The sequence below is a fragment of the Lithobates pipiens genome, unplaced genomic scaffold, assembly GCF_037356315.1.
Source record: "Lithobates pipiens isolate NorthernLeopardFrog02 unplaced genomic scaffold, aLitPip1_a1.2 Scaffold_1, whole genome shotgun sequence".
Classification (NCBI taxonomy): Eukaryota; Metazoa; Chordata; class Amphibia; order Anura; family Ranidae; genus Lithobates; species Lithobates pipiens.
The window spans coordinates 49468474-49491570 of NW_027507685.1; the positions used below are offsets into that span (position 1 = coordinate 49468474).

General features: G+C 40.3%; 1 protein-coding gene and 1 long non-coding RNA gene across 4 annotated transcripts in view; one reads left to right on the plus strand and one right to left on the minus strand.

The window, feature by feature from the left end:
• The window catches only part of HS6ST2 (heparan sulfate 6-O-sulfotransferase 2), a 472361-nt gene that overhangs the window by 48817 nt on the left and 400447 nt on the right, over positions 1-23097 (plus strand). The gene's annotated exons all lie outside the window — the stretch shown is intronic.
• On the minus strand, positions 9146-21401 carry LOC143997673 (uncharacterized). 3 transcript variants are annotated; one of them, XR_013277721.1, is made up of 4 exons: positions 21117-21401; positions 14846-14947; positions 9780-9908; positions 9146-9578 (listed from the first exon to the last, which is right to left on the minus strand). It is a non-coding gene; the product is annotated as an uncharacterized LOC143997673 (long non-coding RNA). The 3 variants fall into 3 exon arrangements; XR_013277729.1 differs by having other exon boundaries at positions 9146-9347; positions 9458-9908; XR_013277720.1 differs by having other exon boundaries at positions 9146-9908.

The following is a 23097-nucleotide window of genomic DNA, read 5'->3' on the forward strand; positions in this document are numbered from 1 at the left end:
CACTAAAGGCACCCATGGGCATTGGATCGCATGTTTGGTATTAGTAAGCTAGTAAGCTCCCCTGCTTAGGCTTCTCTCACACGGGTGCATAGGCCCAAGCGGAGGTTTGGGAATATTCATCCTGGGAATGAAAGGTGTTCTGTGCAGCCAGCCTGTCAATATCAAAGACACGCTGAGAGATAATAAATATGAATGTGTTGTGCATACCAGAAAAAATAGACGAATACTGTAAAACAAATAACCTCAAATGATCTGTGATGAAAACATATCAATTTATCAAATGGAATCAATTCACGCTCAGTGCAGTAGATTAGTCCAATAAAAGTAAAGTGCATGATATCAAATGATAAATAAGGTGTCTAGCTTTTCTTTCTTCAGTGCAGGCAGCTTCAGTGTGACAACATATAAACAAATGGTGTACTTCCACCTGATCGTGACACCTCATTGCTCCCAGTATTCCCACCTCAATAAATAATTAAATACACATTTGATTACATATAGAAATGCTCCTCCATTGATGTTCACCACCTTGAAGTCCTTTTCTGTTGATCTGGATATCCTCTGGTGTTGGTCCGTTTAAGACTCCCTCACATGCGCTCATCCATACGTTAGGGTAAAAACAAAGTGACCTCCCATAGTGTACTATTGTCAGTGAAAATCGTTTAATTAAAGTAGTAAAGCCCCATACACACTATCAGATTTTCTGCTGATTTATTCCTTCAGATTTACCAAAACCATATAATATGAGGTCAAACCTTAGTAGTTTCAATTTGTATGCAATCAGGCAGGACCTTGCACTACATGGTTTTGGTAAATCTGAAGACAAAAATCAGCAGAAAATCTTATACCGTGTTTCCCCGAAAGTAAGACAGTGTCTTACTTTCTTTTTATCCCCAAAAGCCCCACTATGTCTTACTTTCGGGGTATGTCTTATATTGGAATAAAAATTGTCGAATTGGACCTGATGGACCACGGAAAACATTACTGCTGCTCCCGCGGCCTCCACATCCCTCCGCTCATCCCGCTCTAACCGTCCGCATCCCACAGTTAAAGGGGCACTGACAGCTAAAAAAAACTGTGTAAAATGTGTTTTTTAGTGTATATGCATTTTATGCACTACAGAAGAGGACTACAAGTCCCAGCAAGCAAGGCTGCACTGCATTACAGAGGAGGCCTACAAGTCCCAGCATGCAAGGCTGCACTATGGAGGACTACAAGTCCAAGCATACAAAGCTGCTATGCTCAGCAGAGGAGAACTGTAAGCACACACAGCCCGGTATGTTGGGACTTGTAGTCCTCCTCAGCTGCATCTTGCGGTTACAAGAGCTGCAGAGAATCTCTTCACACCCCCCCTCCCCCTCCCCCTCCTTGGTCTCTCTCTGTATGCACTGACCTTTTTCCGGGAGGGCACAGAGCCAGTGACACCTGTCAGCAGTGATCCGGGACTTGGCACAATAATCCGCTTCTCTGTGGTTGCGTCGCGCCGTTCTGATCAGTCTCGGGCAGCGGCTGTCACTCACAGCCGAGCAGAGTGAAGCCGCCTCCCCCTCCTCTTGTATGGCTACACAGTGCTGTCCATGAAGGAGAAGGAGGGGGAGGCGGCTTCACTGAAGCCGCCTCCCCCTCCTCCTCCTCCATACACAGCACTGTGTAGCCATACAAGAGGAGGGGGAGGCGGCTTCACTCTGCTCGGCCGAGACTGATCAAAACGGCGCTGTCTCTTCAGTCGGAGGGGGAGGGCGCTGGCCTGGCACCCCCCCCCAGGGTGCGGCCCGCACCCCCCGCCCCACTCTTAGTACCGTACGTCACTGGAGGCGGCAATACCCCCGTGTTTCCCCGAAAGTAAGACATACGTCTTACTTTCGGGGTACGGCTTATATTAGCCGACCCCTCTGAAACTCCCGATACGTCTTACAATCGGGGGTGTCTTACTATCGGGGAAACACGGTAGTATGTATGGGGCTTAACTCTTACATCAGAAAAGCAGTAAAAATGCCTTTGGTATCATATACTTAGCTTAAACACTTCTCCGACATATCACTTCTAGTCTGGGATTCCCTACGCATTCCATCACGCCCACGTGACTTCATCGGGGGAGAAAGATGCAGCAGCTATATGGATATCAATGCACATGCCGGTGTTTACATCTGTACAGGGATAAACGCATGGCTCTGGACTTAAAAAAATATACTTTAAAAAAAAAAGAAGAAAAAGAAGAAAACGAAAGCAGCCATCACATCTAAGGATTGGTAAGCTGCAGTATCTAACATTTTTGGTTTTAATATGGCTTTAGGGAATATATTGATCAGTCAGTAACATTATGGGGATACATTTCCCTGGTCCATGTGTTTTAAATGTATTCACCTGCAGTAAATGTTTGGTAAATCTGACATTCACTGCTTTATATGAGCTTATTTACATGGTTGCAGAAGGCCATACAACATAAAAATGATGGTATTTCTGTGCACGGGAGTCACAAGTGTTGTATAAAGACACCCATATAGATAAATGACAGGCAGTGGCTGTACACTTGTAACCTCACATTCGACAGAGATGAATGTACGCCCCAGAATGCATTTAAAGCACATCCAGGGCCATTAATTTGTCCCTGTACACATCTAATGCTCAGATGTACAGTTACTAGTGTTCACTCACTGCCTGTCATTGATTTGTAACAACCACACATACTCCCTGGCACAGATATACACTCGCCAACCACTTTATTAGGTACACCTGTTCAAATGCTTGGTAACACAAATTGCTAATCACATGGCAGCAACTCAATGCATTTAGGCAAACATGGCGAAGAAAACTTGCTGAAGTTCAACCCAAGCATCAGAATGGGAAAGAAAGGGAATTTAATTGACTTTGAATGTGGCATGGTTGTTGGAGCCAGACGGGCTGGTCTGATTATTTCAAAAACTGCTGATGCACTGGTGTTTTCATGCACAACCATCTCTAGGGTTTACAGAGAATAGTCTGAAAAATAAAATATCCAGTGAGTGGCAGTTGTGTGGATGAAAATGCCTTGTTGATGTCAGTAGCAGAAGGCCACACCGGGTACCACTCCTGTCAGCTAAGAACAGGAAACTGAGGCTACAATTAACACATGCTCACCAAAATTGGGCAATGGAAGATTGAAAAAACGTTACCTGGTCTGATGAGTCTCAATTTTAGCTGTGACAATCGGATGGTAGGGTCATAATTTGGTGTAAATAACATGAAAGCATGGATCCCTCCTGCCTTATATCAACGGTTCAGGCTGGCAGTGAGGGTGTAATGATGTGGGGGATATTTTCTTGGCACACTTTGGGCCCCTTAGTACCAATTGAGCATTGTTTAAACGCCACAACCTACCTGAGTATTGTTGCTGACCATGCCCATCCCTTTATGACTACAGTGTACCCATCGTCTGATGGCTCCTTCCAGCAGGGCAATACACCATATCACAAAGCTCAAATCTCACCACTGGTTTCATGAACATGACAATGAGATCACTGTACTCCAATGACCTCCACAGTCACCAGATCTCAGTCCAATAGAGCACCTTTGGGATGTGCAGGAACGGGAGATTCGCATCATGAGTGAGCAGCTGAAAAATCTGTAGGAGCTGCGTGATGCCATCATGTCAATATGGACCAAAGTCTCTGAGGAATGTTTCCAACACCTTGTAGAATTTATGCCACGAAGAATTAAGGAAATTCAGAAGGCAAAAGGGGGTCCAACCCGGTACTAGCAAGGTGTACCTAATAAAGTGGACGGTGAGTGTTTGTGCTTCTATTGATGTTTTAAGGCCCTCTGCTGCCATGTGAATAAGCCCTATATATGCTCCTAAGTATTTATCATGCGTGGTGTATGAATAGGCTTTGGATGGTTGTGTCATTTAAAAAATCTTGGTGCACAATAATGCCTTTTACTTGTCTCCTATAATCTCCTCCTTCTAGATTATTCAGTCATAAAAAAAATGTTGTTCATAAGCAACATTCAGACTGTTTTAGATGTGTATGAATGTAGTGGATTGGGGGGGATTTCTCTCTAACAACGTGATCCGGTAGTTTGATGTTCTGCCAGACCTTTTTGTGATGTCCAGTTATTAAGCTCTACACAGCAGGATGTGTTCCTGGTATCACATTGATGTGACTTAATTGGCACTTGGATGATGCTCAGTCATCATGAACATGCCAGGAAATCGTGCCTCACTTATTGAAGCTGTCTTTGTCATTAAGTTGTTCATAGGTGTCTCTTAGTAGATGGTCAGGAAGTTCATGGATATAATAAACACATAAACCATCATTAACGGGGAGTCGGTGCTAAGCTCGTCTGGCTGGATTACAAGTGCAGCTTGAAAGTGTATTAGAATGTCTGAGTGCCTACAGTACCCCCAGACAAAGACAGTGCGGTGCATGTGATGTGTGTCTGATATATATCTATATATATATATATATATCTATATATATATATATATATATATATATATATATATATATATATAGCTTTGCACATCTAGAAAGTGACATTTTTGCCCATTCTTCTTTGCCAAATAGCTCCAGCTCTGTCAGATTGGATGGAGAGCGTCTGCAAACAGCAATTTTCAATCCTTGCTGCAGATCCTCAATTGGATTAAGGTCTGGACTTTGGCTGGGCCATTCTAACACATAAATATGCTTTGATCCAAACCATTCCATTGTAGCTTTGGCTGTATGTTTAATGTCGTTATCCTGCTGGAAGGGGAACTTCCACCCCAGTCTCTTTTGCAGACTCTTAAGCCTCATACACACTATCAGTTTTTCTGCTGACTTTTTCCTTCAGATTTACCAAAACCATATAATATGAGGTCAGACTTTAGGAGTTTCAATTTGTATGCAATCAGGCAGGCCCTTGTACTACATGGTTTTGGTAAATCTGAAGGGAATACTCAGCAGAAAAACTGATAGTGTGTATGGGGCTTAACAGGTTTTCTTTTATGATTGCCCTGTATTTGTCTCCATCCATCTTACTATCAACTCTGACCAGCTTCTATGTCCCTGCTAATGAAATGCATGCCCACAACATGATGCTGCCACCACCATGTTTCACAGTGGGGATGGTGTGTACAGGGTGCATTGTTAGTTTTCTGGCACACATAGCATTTTGCTTTTAGGCCAAAAAGTTTAATTTTGGTCCCATCTGACCAGAGCATCTTCTACCACGTTTGCTGTGTCCTCCGCATGTCTTCTCACAAACTGCAAACGGGACTTCCTATGGCTTTCTTTCAACAATGGCTTTCTTCTTGCCACGCTTCCATAAAGGCCAGATTTGTGGCATACACGACTAATAGTTGTCTCGCCCTGTGGATCTCTGCAGCTCCTCCAGAGTTATCATGGGCCTCTTGTCTGCCTGTCTGATTAATGCTCTCCTTGCCCGGCCTGTCAGTTTAGGTGAACGGGCACATCTTGTTAATATCATTTTCTTAGTAGTGTTTAAGAGCATTAGCGTTTTATTCGTTTTTTTATAGTTACAAAAACAACCTAAAAAATGCTATATTATGAGTGTTCAGCATTTTTTTTTCTGCTGGAAAAACACTCCAAGTAACTCTACAATAACAGCTTTTAGGAGCTTAAAAATGCGCTAGTGTGCATGGAGCCTAAAACATACTTTTAAGATAAGTTAGAGTCAGCTTGAGATCTTTTTTTTAGTTTTCCTTTTATTCCTTCGCTCAATGGCAACGTGCATGAAATTAAAATACACTAAGTAGGGCTCATTAACAATGACATCTAAAATTCTGCATAAATCGTATAGTTTTGTACACATCTAAACACAGCAGTATGGGAATCAGTGGGGCTCCTTTTTGTCAGCGTACAAAGAAAAAGAGGACACCATTACATCCAAGTAAATATGTAGTTGAAACAGACCGGCATAAGAAGATACAGAAATTATTGCTAGTGATAATGGCCATTGTTAATGAGAAGTGGCGACCTAGGAATAGGCCATCATGACATCGCTAGGATTAGGAGTAGAGGAGCTCCACCTTTTATTACCACAGAAATCCTTGAGCTTTGGTCAAGTAAACTTTCCTAGGCTGACTTGATGTCAGCAATCTACTGCAGGCAGATGGAGCATTTTCTCAGTCTTCTCCCCCCAGTGATCAGACTGTAATTTTGTAGCAAGTCACAAGGTGAGGGGGCAGATTGGTATGTTTGAGTGCACAATCAAGAACTGCAGAAACACCGGTATTTACTCAATTGTGTTGTCTCTGAGCTGCCACCTCAGTCCAAGAAGTAGATGTTCTGCATGGAAAATGCCTGAACAAAAATGGCACCAGCCTTTTGGGGAAAAAGTAGATGATAAATGTTGCACATGGCTACATGCTTTTAACATAAGAGTATTTATGATGCTTGCCCCATGTTAGAGCGGATCTTCACTGCATCTGAGCACCACAAACCAAAAACACTAATTCTTTTTTAAATATTCAAAGCAAACTCCCCAATCCATCTATGGCTCCATGCTTTATTTTGTCAAGAAATCACGTTGAAAAACACCCCCTAGCATTTCTGGCTGTGGCCACCTTGAGTAAAAGTAAATTATTGAGGCATGCAAAAGAGTGTGCTTAGCTAAAAAAAAAAAACCTCCTCCTCGGCTCCCCTCCTGAAGACTCATGGGATACATGACATCATTTGCCTAGGCAAGAAACCAGGAAGTAACTGAAGAAATGTAAAAAAAAGTTTAAAACAAGTAAATATGATGTACTTTCCTATCTATTTGCTAATGCTAGTAGCATGAGGATAAAAGTAATCAATGTTGATTAAGAGACTGAAGTTCCACTAATTCACTGTTGTCATTGTCAGTACACTGCTATATACTCCAGAAGAAAATAATGCAAGTCCACTATTTACATAAGCAGACTGCAGTTGTAGGTACACAAGAAGCTCGTCTACAACGTCTTATCAGTAGCTAGGTACATTTTTTTTTTTTACCTGCTCATTTTGTAATGGTGAAGACCTTTAGATCACATAAAAAGGGAGTGAGCTTTTACCATCTCCATTCAAAAAAGGCTTATTAAGCGGCTCGTACTAAATATACCAGTTTGGGCTATTAAACTGACATGTATATATAGCAGAACTGTAATTCTCCAGAACAGAAGCAGATTAATATAGATATGACATTATGCTTTAAGCTGCAGCTACTGTTTCAGTCGGCAATATTTACTTAGGATGAACAATTGCGTTTTATGCGTTTGTAATCCAGCGTATTACGGAAGGAGATTGATTTAAACTGAGTCTCTAAGTAAATAAGCTATATTTGACAATTACGTGAAAAAGCAAGGCTTTAAAAGAGCCTCAGAACAGATTACTAAATCCCTGCAATATTTCTGAGCGTTGATCCGGCAGCTCTGCTCTTGTGCCCTTTTGATTCTTATTAAGCTCTGAAACTGGCTTCAGGGTTTGGCGCCAGTATGTTGTTACCTGCAGGTCGCAGGGCACCAAGCAGATGCTACTCAAAAACAACAGGAGCAAAAGGCTAAATTAATTGGTCTGCTTTTATTTATAGAACTCCGCTGGGAACTTTTATAGTCTGCGCTCAAACTCTTGGCATAGTTTTTAAAAGCCTTTTAAATTTTATTTTTTTAGTCTTGGCAGAAAAAGAGGAACTTTTTCTTTTTTTTTTATAACTTTTTACTTTATTATACAACGATAAAAGCAGTACATCTTTAAGGCTGGGTTACATTAGGGACTGCAAAACTCTAGCACTGAGTGTATAATACAACATACAAAATGTGCATATGTATAGGACATAAACTGTGAAATAAAAAACAATCCAACGGAGGCATACAACGCACAAAACGGAATTGTTGTCTAATATAATATATCTATTAATCCATTTTAAAAGGAATCCAACCCAATAAGTTTCCAGAAATAATAAAAAAAAATGTAGCAGTTTTTTCACCCTAGATGAAACATACCAATTTACAAAGGTGCTCTACTCAAAACTAAAAAATGAAAAAAAAAATATAATATCCAAAGTATGTGTATATTTAGTATTACATTATCATTGGGTATCTGGCAAATTCATATGCGGGCCATGCCAATTTCTATGTACGTTTTTTCCTTTTTTTTTTTTTTGTCCTAAATATAATAACTTTGTTGTTTTTAAAATGTACAGGAATGTCACCTTGAATTATGCTGAGCAACCTAAAGACTCAAATACCTACAGTAAATAAAACCCCTTAATAAAAGCTGTATATGCATTATGGATGTAGCACTCTCTAGAGTAGAATGCTTAGTAACTTTTGGCTCCTGTAATTAAGGGAGCAGTGATTATTTGGTCTGGTCTGTTCATCCCCTTAGGACTGACTTACGCACATATGCGGCCTCGGCTTTAAGGGGTTATACCGGCACCGTTTTTTAGAGCACTCAGCTGTTATCCTGTGGGAGGGGCCGTCCCCCACTGCCTTCCACCGCTCTTCCCAGGCCTCCCGTCCCACCAGGAGACCCGATCCGCGATCCGGCAATTCCGCCATCTAGGCTGAGACTGGAACAAAGTCAGAAACAGCTTAGTTCCAGTCACAACGTCACTTCTGGTTTTCCTCGGCTGCCAATGGCAAAGTGCCCCATCCCCATGAGCTTGCGTAGCATAGAAACCGCATGCGTAAGTATGTAAATGGTGTTCAAATCACAAATGTGAGGTATCACCACGATCGTTAGAGCGAGAGCAATAATTCTAGCAAAATCCCTCCTCTGTAACTCTAGCCTGGTAACTGTAAATTTTTTTTTTAAATGTTACCTATGGAGAATTTTGGGTACCGTAGTTTGTCACCATTCCACGAGTGTGCGCAATTACAAAGCATAACATGTTAGGTATCTATTTACTCAGCGTAACATCATCTTTCACATTATACAAAACAATTGGGCTGTTTTTTTGTTTTTTTAATTAATGAAAGTGCCTTTTTTTCCAAAAAATTCCGTTTGAAAAAACGCTGCACAAATACCATGTGACATCAAATATTGCCACGATCAACATTTTATTCTCCAGGGTCTCTGCTAAATATATATATATATATATATATATATATATATATATATATATATATATATATATATATATATATATATATATATATATAAATATTTGAGAGAAAAAAAAGAAGTGGATTTTTACAGTGCTAGTGTATTGAAAGTACAAAAGGATTTTTTTTTACATAAAACAATCATTTTTATTATTAATTAAAAATTATTTTGACATATTCGCAAATGTTGCATAGTTACAAAAATAACAAAGATAACTGGTCCATACAGTACAGAGAGTGGAAAAAGGCTTGCAATCATCTATCCTGACATGTTTCGCAACAGCTTCCTCAGGGGACATGCAAGCTAATAACAAACAATAACAAAAACAAATTTACAATTAATACATTCAATATAAATTAACATAATTTATTTTTTTATGTTATTGCCACATCTAGGTCCTCATAGGGGCTTACCCTCCCTTCAAATCCACCGTCCAATGAAAGAGACACCTCACAAGTTGGAAAAAATGCGTATAAGGCCACCCCTCCAATCAATGGAGTGGAGAGGCTTAGGAGGGCATAGACAGGAGCCAATCTGGGTGATAGTAAGAAAAATATACAATAAGGGTTCATAAAGATAAGTCTAAGGTACATGGTGTTATTAAGCACCTGAACTAGTAGAAAAAAAGAGAAAATATGTACCAAGTTGTAGTATCTTAGGGGTTTGAAAACATCCCTTAATTAGCAAATAGCGGTTAAATAAGATGTAGAGTATTTGTACCAAGTCCATACTTACTATTATGGTATCAAAACAGGAAATGAATAATGAACCAGTCAAAAGAAGGAGGTAATTAAATTCCCAGGTCTAGAGAGCGCAGCAATGCACAGTGGCCCCTTTAAAAGTGAGCCTTCATGTGTTAAATGCCTATAAATGTACAGAAAGGAAATATTAATCTACTATCTCAATATATCAATTAATAGGAGTTAAATGCAGTGATTCCTGTGTAAATGACACTGGCAGTGAAGGAGTTAATCACTAGGGGGCAGTGTAGGGGTTATGTATGACGTTATGTGTTTTTTTATTGTAGGGGGGTGTGGCCTGGCATGTGACATCACTGATCGTCCTTCCCTATAAAAGGGAACAGACGATCGGTGACAGCCACAGTAGAAAGCACGAGGAGTCCACTGGTCCCGCGGCCACGGTCAGGGAGCTCAGCACCGGCGTCACGCTCTCGACCCACGACTGGGCACTTAAAAAGCAACGTACAGGTAAGTGATTGTGCCCAGCTGTGCCATTCTGCCAATGTACATCGGTGTGAAGCGGTCCTTAAGTGGTTAAATATACAGCTTTTTATTAAAGAGATTAAGTTGCTTTCAGACTTCATTTTCAGCATTCTTGTTCCAAGTAGTTACTCTGAATCAGTACAAAAACCTGAACCTACACCTTTTAAATACAAGTAAGTAACAACATATGCCACATTTATTTTCTAAAGCAGTACAGGCATAGACATAAAGCAGTTCTCGATATCACAATTAGGATATCTGCAAATGTCCGTATTACCATTCCTCCCAGCTTCAGACACGGAGAACAGATTGTTAATAGGTTTTATTTAGAGATCGAAACAGCTCTGTCAATAAAAACTACAGCAAAAATCTGTATTCCTCCTTGGGCTAGAGCCACATGGGCATCTTTTGATTGTGCAATCATATGACCAAAATTGCATGTGATCAATTGCCTGCTTTGGAACCCATGGCTTATGGGCGATTTTTACTTTTATGTTTGTGTAGTCTCACACAACGGTACAATATTTCAAATCAGTCCATCACAGTTAGTATAACAGTGACTTTGTTTCCTTAGCCTTTAAATTTGGAACTAAGATCAATCTCCTAAGGTTGCTTCTTTGTATAGTTTTGTTCAATGCTGCGTACAGGAAAAGATATAGTAAAAATTCTCCTTTTTATTTAAATACACATATTTTTTTCAGGGTAAAAATGTGCAATATTTTTTCCTACAGGAGCCTGCAAAGTATTGTACCTGCAGTCAGGGGACAAAGGGTTCAATGTCAGGCTCCTGCACACTTTCCCGTCAGCTTTATGTCTGTGCCTCAGTACAGGCTTTCAGATTGAAAGCTGGAGCAAGTGTGAATGGACTATGGGTTGGCTAATCAGCGGGCTTGTAGTCCATTCAGAGCTATAAGCCGTCTGCTGTGGTGGAAGATGGGACTTGTAGTTTGTTCATACATCAATCTATGTGAAAGAATGATGCACCTGTGCAGGCAGGGCCTTATCCATTTTTTTTTTTTTAAATAATTTTTATTGAGGAATAGAAAATACACAGGCTATCCATTTTAAGGCTCAGTTCACACTGCTGCGACCTGGGATCCGACTTGTGAGACCCAAAGTCGCAGGACATGTCAAATGCAGTGTTTTCCTATAAGAGCCATCTTATCTGCTAATACACAAGTCTCTCTGACTTTAGAAAAGGTTCCTGCACTACTTTGGTCTGACTTGGGTGTGATTTCATCCCTTGTACAGGCTCCTAAATGCATCCCATTCAGAAGGAAGTCACAGCCAAAGACGTACAACTTTGCCGCCATAGCAGTGTGAACCGAGCCTTAAAGAGGAACTGCAGCCTACTTACATAATCTGTAATAAAAACATCTTTGCCATTCTGAGGATGTTCAGGGGGTCCAGCTACAATCTTAACCTCCCTGGCGGTATGATTATGTCAGATTTTTGCGTCTCAAAGTGGTACAATTGTTTTGCATAGAAATTTGCCGTTTTATAGTGTAATCCTGTAATGCTTAGCAATGACACACTTAAATCTGTCCAAACAAGAGTATAGTAGACATCCCGGGTATGGTAACGTTTGAAAGACAAAATCATAAATTATAATATAATAAATAATTATAAGTAATTAAAAAAAAATAATATAATAATAAAATGAATTTTCACATGATTCACTATTGCTTAAATCTGCAAGTGTTCTAATTTACTATCGCTGTTTTCTAGCTGGTCTAAAACCACTTTTGACTTAAAGGGACACTTTTTGGTTGCTGTGGACAATCTCAAGTTTCCAGGCAGAAAGAACAGTATATATAATAGAAAACTACATGCAGGGCATGGGACAAACCACTAGGGACAAAAGGGATGTGAAATAATTTCATACAGTAATGTAAACTGTAAGATTACAGTGTACTGTATGTATTATGAATTTTACATTTTTTTAATTTGCCGCCAGGCTCCACCCCCTGCATCGTAACGCTCGCAGTGAATGAAGCCTGGCACACAGAGGCATCGGGCAGAGGACAGAGCCCACGGCCACAGCAGGGAACATCGTAGGATCCTGGGGACAAGGTAAGTACACTGCACCAGGATCCTGCAATGCAATCCAGAGTGTGTCTCTAGGTTACCGCTAATGGAACTAAAGTTTAACCCCGAGCCAGACTTCGGAAAAACCGCCAGGGAGGTTAATGCTTCTGCAGTAAACCAGATGGATAAGGCAGGTAGTTGTGCACACAATGTCACTTCACATGGGAGAATATACTTTTAGGCAGTCAGTGTCTTGTCAATGCTACCTTGAACGGGAACTGCAGTCTGCTCATATAATTTGTAATGAAAACATCTTTGCCATTCTGAAGCTTCCCTCCAACCACTTCATATTATTTTATATATACTGTGATTCTGTACTTGCCAAATATGCTCCTGAAATCTCCCTCCACTGAGTCTGGCTGCATCCATTTTAACTGTGGGTAGCTGAAGCTGCTGCCTGTTCACTTCCTGGATTTACACAGAGGCACACCTCCAGATCTGCAGCTCTCATTGTCTCTCTTATAACTCCCCCCCTCCCTTCCTGGCAAACTCTCACAAGAGTGAGAGAGAGAGCTGTGCAAGATGTCATAAGCCTAGGCTTTTTTCCAGACAAGAAATAGGAAGTGGGCTGTATAAGGTATTTACTAGCAGACATTTTTTTTTTTACTATCCAAAGTTAAAACAACAAGGGCAGAGAATTTAATAGGTGGAAAGATGAAAAAATAACAGAAGGTCTGCTTTTAAGTGATTGTAAAGTCTTGTTTTTATTTTTATTCAATTATACTTACCTGCTCTGTGGTTTTGTACAGAGCAGCCTGGATCCTTCTCTTCTCGGGTCCCTGGCTGATGCTCCTGGCTCCTCCCTCCTGTTGAGTTCCCCCACTTAAGACTTAAGAGCAGCAGAAATCTGATAGTTCTGCCCCTGTGAGCCGCTAGCTGTAGCTGTCAAGCCCTGTACACTTCAATGACAGGTCGTCGGCCACATCTATCTATAGCCCTCCGCCCAGCCAATAGTTCTCTTCGGCGATCGCTTTATAACTAAAACTGTCATCTGCTGTGCCACTAGTCGCCCATGTAAATGTTACCTGGTAATTATTTTATTACTTTAGTGCCAATCTAATGTTACCAGTGTAGCAAGGAAAAAAACTGTTCCCGTTTGAGCCTAGACCAGCCTTTCTCAACACAGAGGAACCCTGGAAATAATTCTCCGGTCTTAGGGAACCCCTGCTAAAAATAAAAAAATCTACAACTCATCATACATTAGTGTGATGGTCAATCAGAAGAATGCTTCTTAGCCCCTGTACACACGGTCGGAGATTTCGAAAACCAAATCCGTCGGATTTTGTCCGTCGGATTTTGTCCGTCGGATCTTGTCCGAAACTGTTGCATACACACGGTCGGACAAAGTTGTCGAAAAATCCGATCTTTCAAAACGTGATGATGTAATTTCGTTACGATGGGACTACATTCAGTCTAGTAGCCAATAGCTTTGATGTAGGAATTTGATCTGAGCATGCGTGGCACTTGGTCCGATCAAAATTCTCTACACATGATCGGAGTATGTCCGATCGGATCAGTTTGTCGGAAAATATTTCCAACAAGTTGGAAAATTGGGTCCGACGGATATTCCAACGGAATCAGTCCGATGCATACCACACACAGTCGGATTATCCGACAACACGGTCCGATAGGACACATTCCGACGGATTCTCCGACCGTGTGTACAAGGGCTAACACTTGTGGTTATTGGGAAGAATTACCCTCTTACAGATAACTAAAAAGATAAATGGTGTCCTTAAGAACGTACCCGAGAGGCAGAAATTGACCATTTCTCAGGGAACCCCTAGCAACCTCTAGAGGAACCCAAGGGTTTCACGGAACCCTGGCTGAGAAACCCTGGCCTAGACATATTTAGCTAGCACTAATCAGAATTTTTCATAGCTGGATCTACAGTCTGTAGCCTCCCTCTTTCTTATATCTTACCTCTTTTTGTACATTTACTATTGGGCATACTGGATACTTCGAAAGCCTGCATGTATACTAGAACAAAAAAGACAATGGGTGATATCTACAATCACATTCCATCACCTTTTCCTTATATTAGCTTGTCACAAAAGTAGTATTATCCTCTAATGAAAATGCTGATTTGCAATGTATACAATTAGAGGCAACACGGTCCCCTCTTAAAAATGATTAAAAACACAGAAACAATCATTATTTTTATGTGTCTCACTTGCTGTCGATACTGTGGTGCATAAAATGTAATTTAGCTTAATGATGCAATCCAATTACTGCTTACTCTTTAGAGAGGTATTGTGTCATTCTTCAAAGCCAGTTTAGTGCAGGTAATGTTGTTGTGATGGAAATTTACAAATTATCTTCATATATTACATCTATAACCATAAAATTTAAAAAATCTAATTCTATAGATAGGCATTTCCTCTTATGCTTCTCTCGAACATGTGAAATAAGGCAACCACAGATCTAAAAAAACTCCTTTTTCTTACATTCTCTGTTAAAGGAAATTGATTCACCATCTAGGTTACTTACATAAATTACTGTGTTCGCTTACGTTATTTCCACTTTTATGTTCAGCCCTATGTGGCTTTAGTAAGCAGTCCATTTTCAGAGTTTTCTACATGTTTCAGCACTCTGGAAGAATAATACAATGTAACCATTAAAACAAAAACTTGGTCACACTCTTTATTGAACTGAAAGTGATTGTAAACATTTTTTTTTTAATAATAAACATGTCATACCTACTATTGCAAAGAGCAACTACCGATCCTTCTTTTCTCGGGTCCCCCACCAATGCTCCTGGTTCCTCTCCCCCGCCAAGTGCCCCCATTACAAACCGCTTGCTATGGGGGCACTTGTGCACGTTCGATTATGAGCCGGCTCTGTGTGTCTTATGGCACAGCTTGGCCCCGCCCCGGTCTCCCCTCACTCGCTACGATTGACAGTAGAAGGAGCCAATGACTCCCACTGCTGAGTCTAAGCTAATGAGGAGGCTAGAGAGTTGAGGGAGCCTCTGCTGTCATGGACATCACTAGATCGAGATCAGGCTCAGGCAAGTATAACATGGGCCTGGGGGAGGGGAGGGGAGGGGAGGGGGGCCAAATACTGAAGTTTTATTTAATGAATGCGGAACTTTGCCCATACAAATTTGATAAAAAATAATATTCTTACATACATCCTACATTAGTAATTATGCTACCCAAACTAGTGTGCGCTGTAAATTTCCTCCAACATTTTTTCTGTTCTTGTTGCTGGAGGCTGCCATTTTGTAGAAGCCCAGCGCCCCTGAGCAGCAGTAAATCTTTAAGCTGTCTGCAGATAGGCGTTTACATTTTTAGCACAGTGCCGAAAAATAAAGAGCAACTTAGCATGTGCAGAACAGACATTTATAAACAGTATAGGCACCTAATTTAAATGTTTTACATAGCTATACCTGCAAAAGGGGCCAGCCTGAAGTTATCTAGCAAGACTTAAAGTGGCTGTAAACTCTCAGGAAAAAAACAACAACCTGCAAGACAAAGGCATAATGAGCTAGTATGCATCATTATGAAATACTTACCTTAGATCGGAGCTATTGCAGCGGTCCCCGTACACCATTGTGGCTGGCGACTTGTCTCCCAAATTACTGAAGAAAATACATTTCTGCCGTTTCTTCAGTGCGCATGTGCTGATGACGTCGGCACATGTGGAAACAGTGAATATCTCCTAAACGGTGCAAGTTTAGGAGATATTCACGGTACCTACAGGTAAGCCTTATTATAGTCTTACCTATAGGTAAAAGTGGTAGTACAGGGTGTACAGCTACTTTAAAGTGGTTCTAAAGGCTTAAGTTTTTTTACCTTTTATGCATGCAGACCCCCAATACTTACCTGAGCCCAGCGATCGCAATCCAGTGATGTGCACAAGAACTTCAGCTCTCCAGTGACTTTCTCCCCTCAGGCTATTGGCTCCTGCTGCTGTCACTCACAGCCAGTGATCCAATGAGGAGATAGAGGGTGCGGCACCAAGCCGTAGCTCTGTGTGTGGATGGACACGCAGAGCAACAGCTTGGGAGCGAGCCTACTCGGGTGCCCCCATCGCCAGCTGCTTGCTGTGATAGAACCTTGGCAGTGGTGCCAGGAGCGCTGGCAGGGGACCTGTAAAACGGAGGCTTGGGGCTGCTCTGTGCAAAACCACTTCACAGAGCAGGCAAGTATAACATGTTTGTTCTATGTAAAAAAAAAGTATTTAATACCACTATAATTTTCTGGCTAAAGTTCCACTTTAATGCAGAGAAGAACCTTCTGCCTTTCCAACCACTTGAAGTTAATTGGAGCTTATTTTAAGTGAAGCAGTGGGGTAGATTTACTAAAGCTGGAGCACACAGAATCTAGAGCAGCTGTGCATGGTGGCCAATCAGCTTCTAAATTCAGCTTGCTCAATTAAGCTTTGGCAATAAAACCTAGAAGCTGATTGGTTACTATGCAGAGTTGCATCAGATTTTGCACGCTCCAGTTTTAGTAAATACCGTAACTCTCTATGTGTTCGCAGTGAGCATACTTTGAATTAGTGCAGTATTTGCATTAAAGGACTAGTCCACCTTTTCAGAAAAAAGGAAAAGGTAAACGAACACTGTACAGCCTCCTCCCAGTTCCCACTGTATTTATTTCTGTGGGTGATGAATTGTTAGTGCCAATGCAGCCGGTGTATCGGGCTGGGGATTTGAAATCCATGCTCGTCTCCGTCTTTTTTTCTGCAACGCTTCTGGGACAGATCAGAGCAATGCTCCTGTCTCAGAAGCCCTGCAGAAAAAAGAAGGATAAGAGCATGGATTTCAAATCTCCAACCCAATACACTGGCTACATTGGCACTAACAACTCATTACCTAAGGATGTAACTGGGGGACTGGGAGGAGGGTATACAATGTTCATCTCTTAATTTTTCCCAAAAAGATGAACTAAGGCCGGCCATACACTGTTCGAATCTTGGCAGCAGGAGCCGAGATTCAAACCATTAATGGGCAGGCTGAATGTACCAAGTTGATCAATCAATCAACTTGGGTACAACCAGCCTGCCGGATTCTCTTGCGATTATCACGAGCGGCTGCTATAGCCACTAGTGATAATCACTGTCTTCTTTTGTGGTTGTGGGGGGGGGGGGGGGGGAGGGGGCTGCGTCCATCGGGAGAAGACAATTACCAATTCCCCTGTCGGCACTGTCTGTGTTGATGGCGGGGATCGTGCGAATTTCAGGAAAGAATTTTACACCAACCCTTTATCCCTGTCCATAACTAATAATAATAATTGAAAACAAAATATCTTTCCCTGATCAATCATGTTACATTGTCCTGATTCTTCTTTCTTCTGAACTGCAGTGTGGAAGGGTCCTTCTGGTTCCCACCATGGCAATCCCTATTGATGTGAACTGTTCCCATTGGCTGTCGAAATTTTCAATCAAATGAAAAGCAGAGCCTGCATATGTAATATGAAATAGCAATGTTAAACCATTTCTAAAACCAAAAGCAACAGTTTAATATATTGCAGTTTGCCTATTTTTAGATGTGGGGGCCCCATTAGTTTCCTTTTTTAGCTTTTTTTTTTCTTTCTTTTTACCCCAGGAATCTGGGCAGTATGTCTTTTATTTTTCAACTTAAAGCGTAACTAAACCCATTGATTTAATGTTTCAAAAAACTGTTACATTCTGCTTGTGCTGTGAACCAAACTGTCAAACCATCAAATGGCTGATGTGATAACAGATCACATGTGCAGCACCATGGCAGTTGAAGATTAACCAGAAGCTAAGATAACAGCTTCCTTGGCTAAAAAGGATAGCGGGGTTTAGTTCCACTTTAGCAGACCAAGATGTGCATCAAAAATGGCAGTTAGAGGGTTGAGACACCTGTGCTCCCTTAGCTTCTCTCTGGCTTCGTTTGAGTGCCGATCTTCTTAATTGGCTGGTGCGGGATGATGTAAGTCCCGCAACTACGCAATAGTGCAGTCATCCTGGCATGCAAGCACCATGTCGGAATGTAAACTGTGCTACACATGTGCATTTCAGTGTACATCTTAAAGACTGGAAGCAGATAGGTATGTTTAATTTGCTGCTGAAGAGACAATGCACGTCTATTCTGAAATGGAGTTTGCTTGCTCACATTCTTTTAAATTAGGCTTTATGCCGCGTACAGACAACCGGTTTTTCCATCAGAATAAACTCTGACGTTTTTTGAAACCGACTTGCCTACACACAATCACACCAAAGTCCGATTGTTTAGAATGTGGAGACATAAAACACGTGTGGCGGAACTAGAAAAAGGAAGTTCAATAGCCAGTAGCCAATAGATGCCAATAGCTGCGGTTTTCCTGATAGAAATTGATTCCGTTGGAAAGATTTAAAACATGTTCTATTTCTAGGTCCATCAGAATTTAAAAAAAAAAAAAAAAGTCAGCTGAAGCCCACACACGATCGGAATATCCGATAAAATGATTTCCTCATACCTTTTCTGCCGGAAAGTCCGACCGTGTGTACACGGCATTAGTTCCACTTTACCACTGACATGGGTACTTACAATGGATCATGGATCCCAATGACTAAGCTCTGTGCTGGGAGTATAGCCCAGGCTGGGGCTGTCATACACCTTCTTACGGGGTTTTGCAGAGATGTGTGACTTCCAGGACTTTTAAGTTTTCTATTAGGTGTACTTACAATGGTCAGCTTTTATCCATACTGTATATGTAAAACCTTTATCCTGAAAGGAAGAAAAAGGGTTAGCTTGGATTTGACTTCTGCGGTCAAGTCAAGTTCAAGTCAAACCAGTCAGTCAGCCAGTCAGTCAAGTCCATCTCCATTTGCTAGCGCATCCAACTTTAACCCCCCTCCCCCCCATTAGTTGACAATGCTGATGTTGACCGATGGCTCCCTGTTGCTTTTCCATGGAATGGAGACACCTTAAAGCCTAGTACACACCATGAGTAATGCTTCTGTGGAACCAGATGCCATAGACACATGCTGAATATTGCCCAACATTTGGCCCGTGTGTACTAGGCTTTGTTTTACTGGAAGTGTTTTACTGACCAGAGCACCAGATATAATACATCTGATAAAGCCTTAAAAAACAGCCATTCCATTAAAGGATTGACAAACTGCAATATAATACATCTTTGGTTTTTGGTTTAGATACATTTTAGGAATATTTGGATCAAACAAATCTCCTTTACATGTATATATTAAAAAAAAAATTTGAAAAGTATTTGATTTGGAGTACAACGATACTGAAAATACAGTAGTCATAGCACTCATTGCTTTTTTCCATAATACGTAAACCTGGATTGCTTAATATGCTGCTTCGCAATATCCTTTTATATCGGATGACATTTAACCTCCCTGGCGGTATGATTCAGTCTGGAATTAGGTGCTGAAAGCGATACAATTATTTTGCATGGAAATTTGGCGTTTTATTTTGTAGTCCTGTAATTCTTAGGAATAACGCTCTTAAATCTCTTCAAACCAGAGTCTAGCAGACATCCCGGGTATGATAAAGTTTATAATATAATAAAGAATATTAAAAATTATTCAATAATGTAATCAAATCCTAAAACACTGAAAAAGGGACACGTTTTGGTTGCTATGGACAATCTCCAAATTCCAGGCAGAAAAAACAGTATTTATAATATAAAAGTGCATGCAGGGCACTGCACAGACCACTAGGGACAAAGGGGGTGTGTCATTTTTAATACAGCACTGTAATCTGTAAGATTGCAGTGCTGTGTGTGTTTTGTGTCTTTTTTTTTTAAATTTGCTGCCGTTCTCCGCTCCCATGCGCTGTAACGTCGCAGGGAACGGAGCTCGCCGGCACTCGGCACTGTGAATCGAGCGGAGGACAGCTCGATCACACAGCGCGGAGGACATCGCTGGATCCAGGGGACAAGGTAAGTAAGTCTCACTGCGTCCTCCCCTGCATCGAGCGAAGCGATCCCGTGTCTGGCTTGGGGTTACCGCTTCTATCAGTAAATTCCCAACCCGAGCCAGACTCGGGATTACCGCCAGGGAGGTTAAGCATTTCAAACATCAACAAGTGAAACCCCACATATTTACCAAGTGTGTAATTGAGAAGAACATTTCTGGGTTTTCGAGGTTAAGGTTACCTCTGAAAAATAAATATTTTACCTGAAATATTTTTTTTTTGTTTAAATGTGATATTTAGTGTAAAAGAAAAATATATGTATGTAGGCCTGTGTAGAAAAAAGGTTTTTATTTTTATTATATATATATATACAGTAAACCTTGGAATGCGAGTTCATTCCAGAAACATGCTTGAAATCCAAAGCACTTGTACTGTATATCAAAGCAAATTTCCCCAAAAGAAATAATGGAAACTCATATGATTCATTCCACAACCATTTATTCATAGGTCCTTCAGTTTATAGTCCATATAAAAAGATTATAGCAATGTGACCAGGTTGTGTAACCATGAATAAGTTATTTCTTGGACTCTTCTACATAAAATACAGTTTACAGTAAAAGGTCAAAATATGCCTCTTATAATGTGTTAGTAAAATCAAAATTTAATTAAATAAAGAAATTCCCTAAGTGATTTTTTTCCTGAATATCGCAATACCTGTCAGCAAACTGGAATTACTATTTTACTAATTACATTTTATTTAAATAATAAAACAAAGAAGATCTTAAATGATATGCTTACACTATATATACATTGACTGTATGTATTATATAAAGAGAATGAGGCAAAATTCACAGTAGAATTGAATAATTCTTTTTACTCTTAAAATTCTAATTTCTAAGTGTCTTAAAGTGTGAAAGACGTTACCTGTCTGTTACCAGTCCGGCAGTATAAACTGACGATGGGATGAATGGACAGTTTTCGGCTTTACCTGCCCAGTCTGTGACAAGCTGAGTGCGTTATTCCTTTGGATGACATTTCAAACAGATGCTCTTTTTCTCCCTTGTAAAACTTAATGCTATTTTCAACATTTGATTTCCCTAAGGTAGTGTTGATGTTTGAGCATGTTGCACTGTTAGTATTCAAGCAGAGAAAGCTTGACTGTACTTATATTAAAACTGTTCTTGCTGATGTGTTTGGAGAACATACTAATCATTTATTGGCCTGTTGCTGAGCAATGCTTAAGAAGCTCCCTTTGGTCTGGATTAGCAAATACACAATAAACATAATCCGGAGGACGGCTCTTTAGTGCCTCCTGCAGGTCATTTATGATATTTGTTTAGGGATGTACAGTCTTAATTTTTCTTTATTTTAGATCATGTAAACAATGAAAATAGCTGTCAGTTTTTATTAATGTTTTACAATTTCGTTTTTGTTGTATATCCTTTGTAATTATACATAGGGCAGCCATATTTGTTCATTTCTGTTTTGCAGTGCTACACTATCAGGTTGAATTAGTGAAATAGTAGAGACTTTTCACTTAAAGTGATAGTAAAGACATGTTTTGAAAATTTGACACAATATTAATGATAGATGAGACCCTGTCGGTCTCTTCAGTCATAAAAGTTCCTGCCTGTCAACCATCATGTACAACTACATGATGGTTGGGAAGTGCAGAATCAGGCTCACTTCTGCATAGAAACCTGTGAGCTTCCAGTTTTTTTTTAACAAAGCTTAATTTAACAAACTAAGGTTAGAAGCTTATTAGTTTCTATGCAGAAGTGAGCCTGATTTTGCACTTTCCAACTTTAGTAAATAAACCCCATTGTGTACTTAAAAGTGGGGTATGCCTGTATCTCAGTTTGAGCTATTGAGCTCTGTATACAGTTTTTTTTGTCGCAACAGAGGAAATAGGAAGAACATGCGTGAAGTAAATGAGAACTTCGCCTGATGGCAGCATATTGAGATAAAAATTATTCATATGCAATATTGCATATTTCATTGACTTAGCATTTTTAAAAGGGCATTTAATTTATTTTATTTTTTATCCCAATTTTAATGAAGACAAAAAATATGTACAAATAAACTATACATGCCAATTTAAAAAGCAAGCAGCACAGGAAAAATGAACTTTGGATACACTTCTTTGGCAGGTGCTCACTGTTAAATGACAATGATCAGCCCGTGGGAGTAAGGTTGTTCAACCCCCATGTTGTTTACTAATGCCAAGGCTATTACACTAGTCACGACAAGTATACATTGCTTGTTAGTGTGTAAATCATGTGCACCCTTTGGAACTCAATTACATGTGCCCATGCTAACTTCTTTAGCCCAAAGTGACAGCTAACCTAAATTTTAATATTTTGTTTTTCACCTTCTGACCCAATATTTTGGCTCCATTACATAAAGTAGCTTTTATATTAGATTTACAGGTTCTTTAATACATAAAAGTAAAAAAAAAAACATTGGGGTTTGCTAAAAGCGCAATTATGTACACTAACCTAAAGTGTAATAATTTTTCAGTGGCTGTCAGTTTTAGGCCTCGTGCACACAGGTATGTGAATTTATGCCCCAAATATGCTGGATTTATCAGAATTCATAAAAAAAAATGCATTGAATGTTGTGTATTACACATGTATGGTGTGAATTATAAATGAATTGTACTGCTGAGTATATTCATTTATTTTGGCCATTGGGATACATTAATGCACATATGTGCATAAATTATGCCGATAAGCACCTCTCTGAACACACCTTTGGTGCACTTTTTTAGTATGTTAGTGTATTTCAACCTGCTTCTATATCTAGCACTCCCCTCCCCCAGACCGATAATGCTGCTGTGCCCCCTCTACTCGTTCATCCAGAATATTGGAGCGCACAAATACAGGAGGAGTGTTCCTGGCCAAAT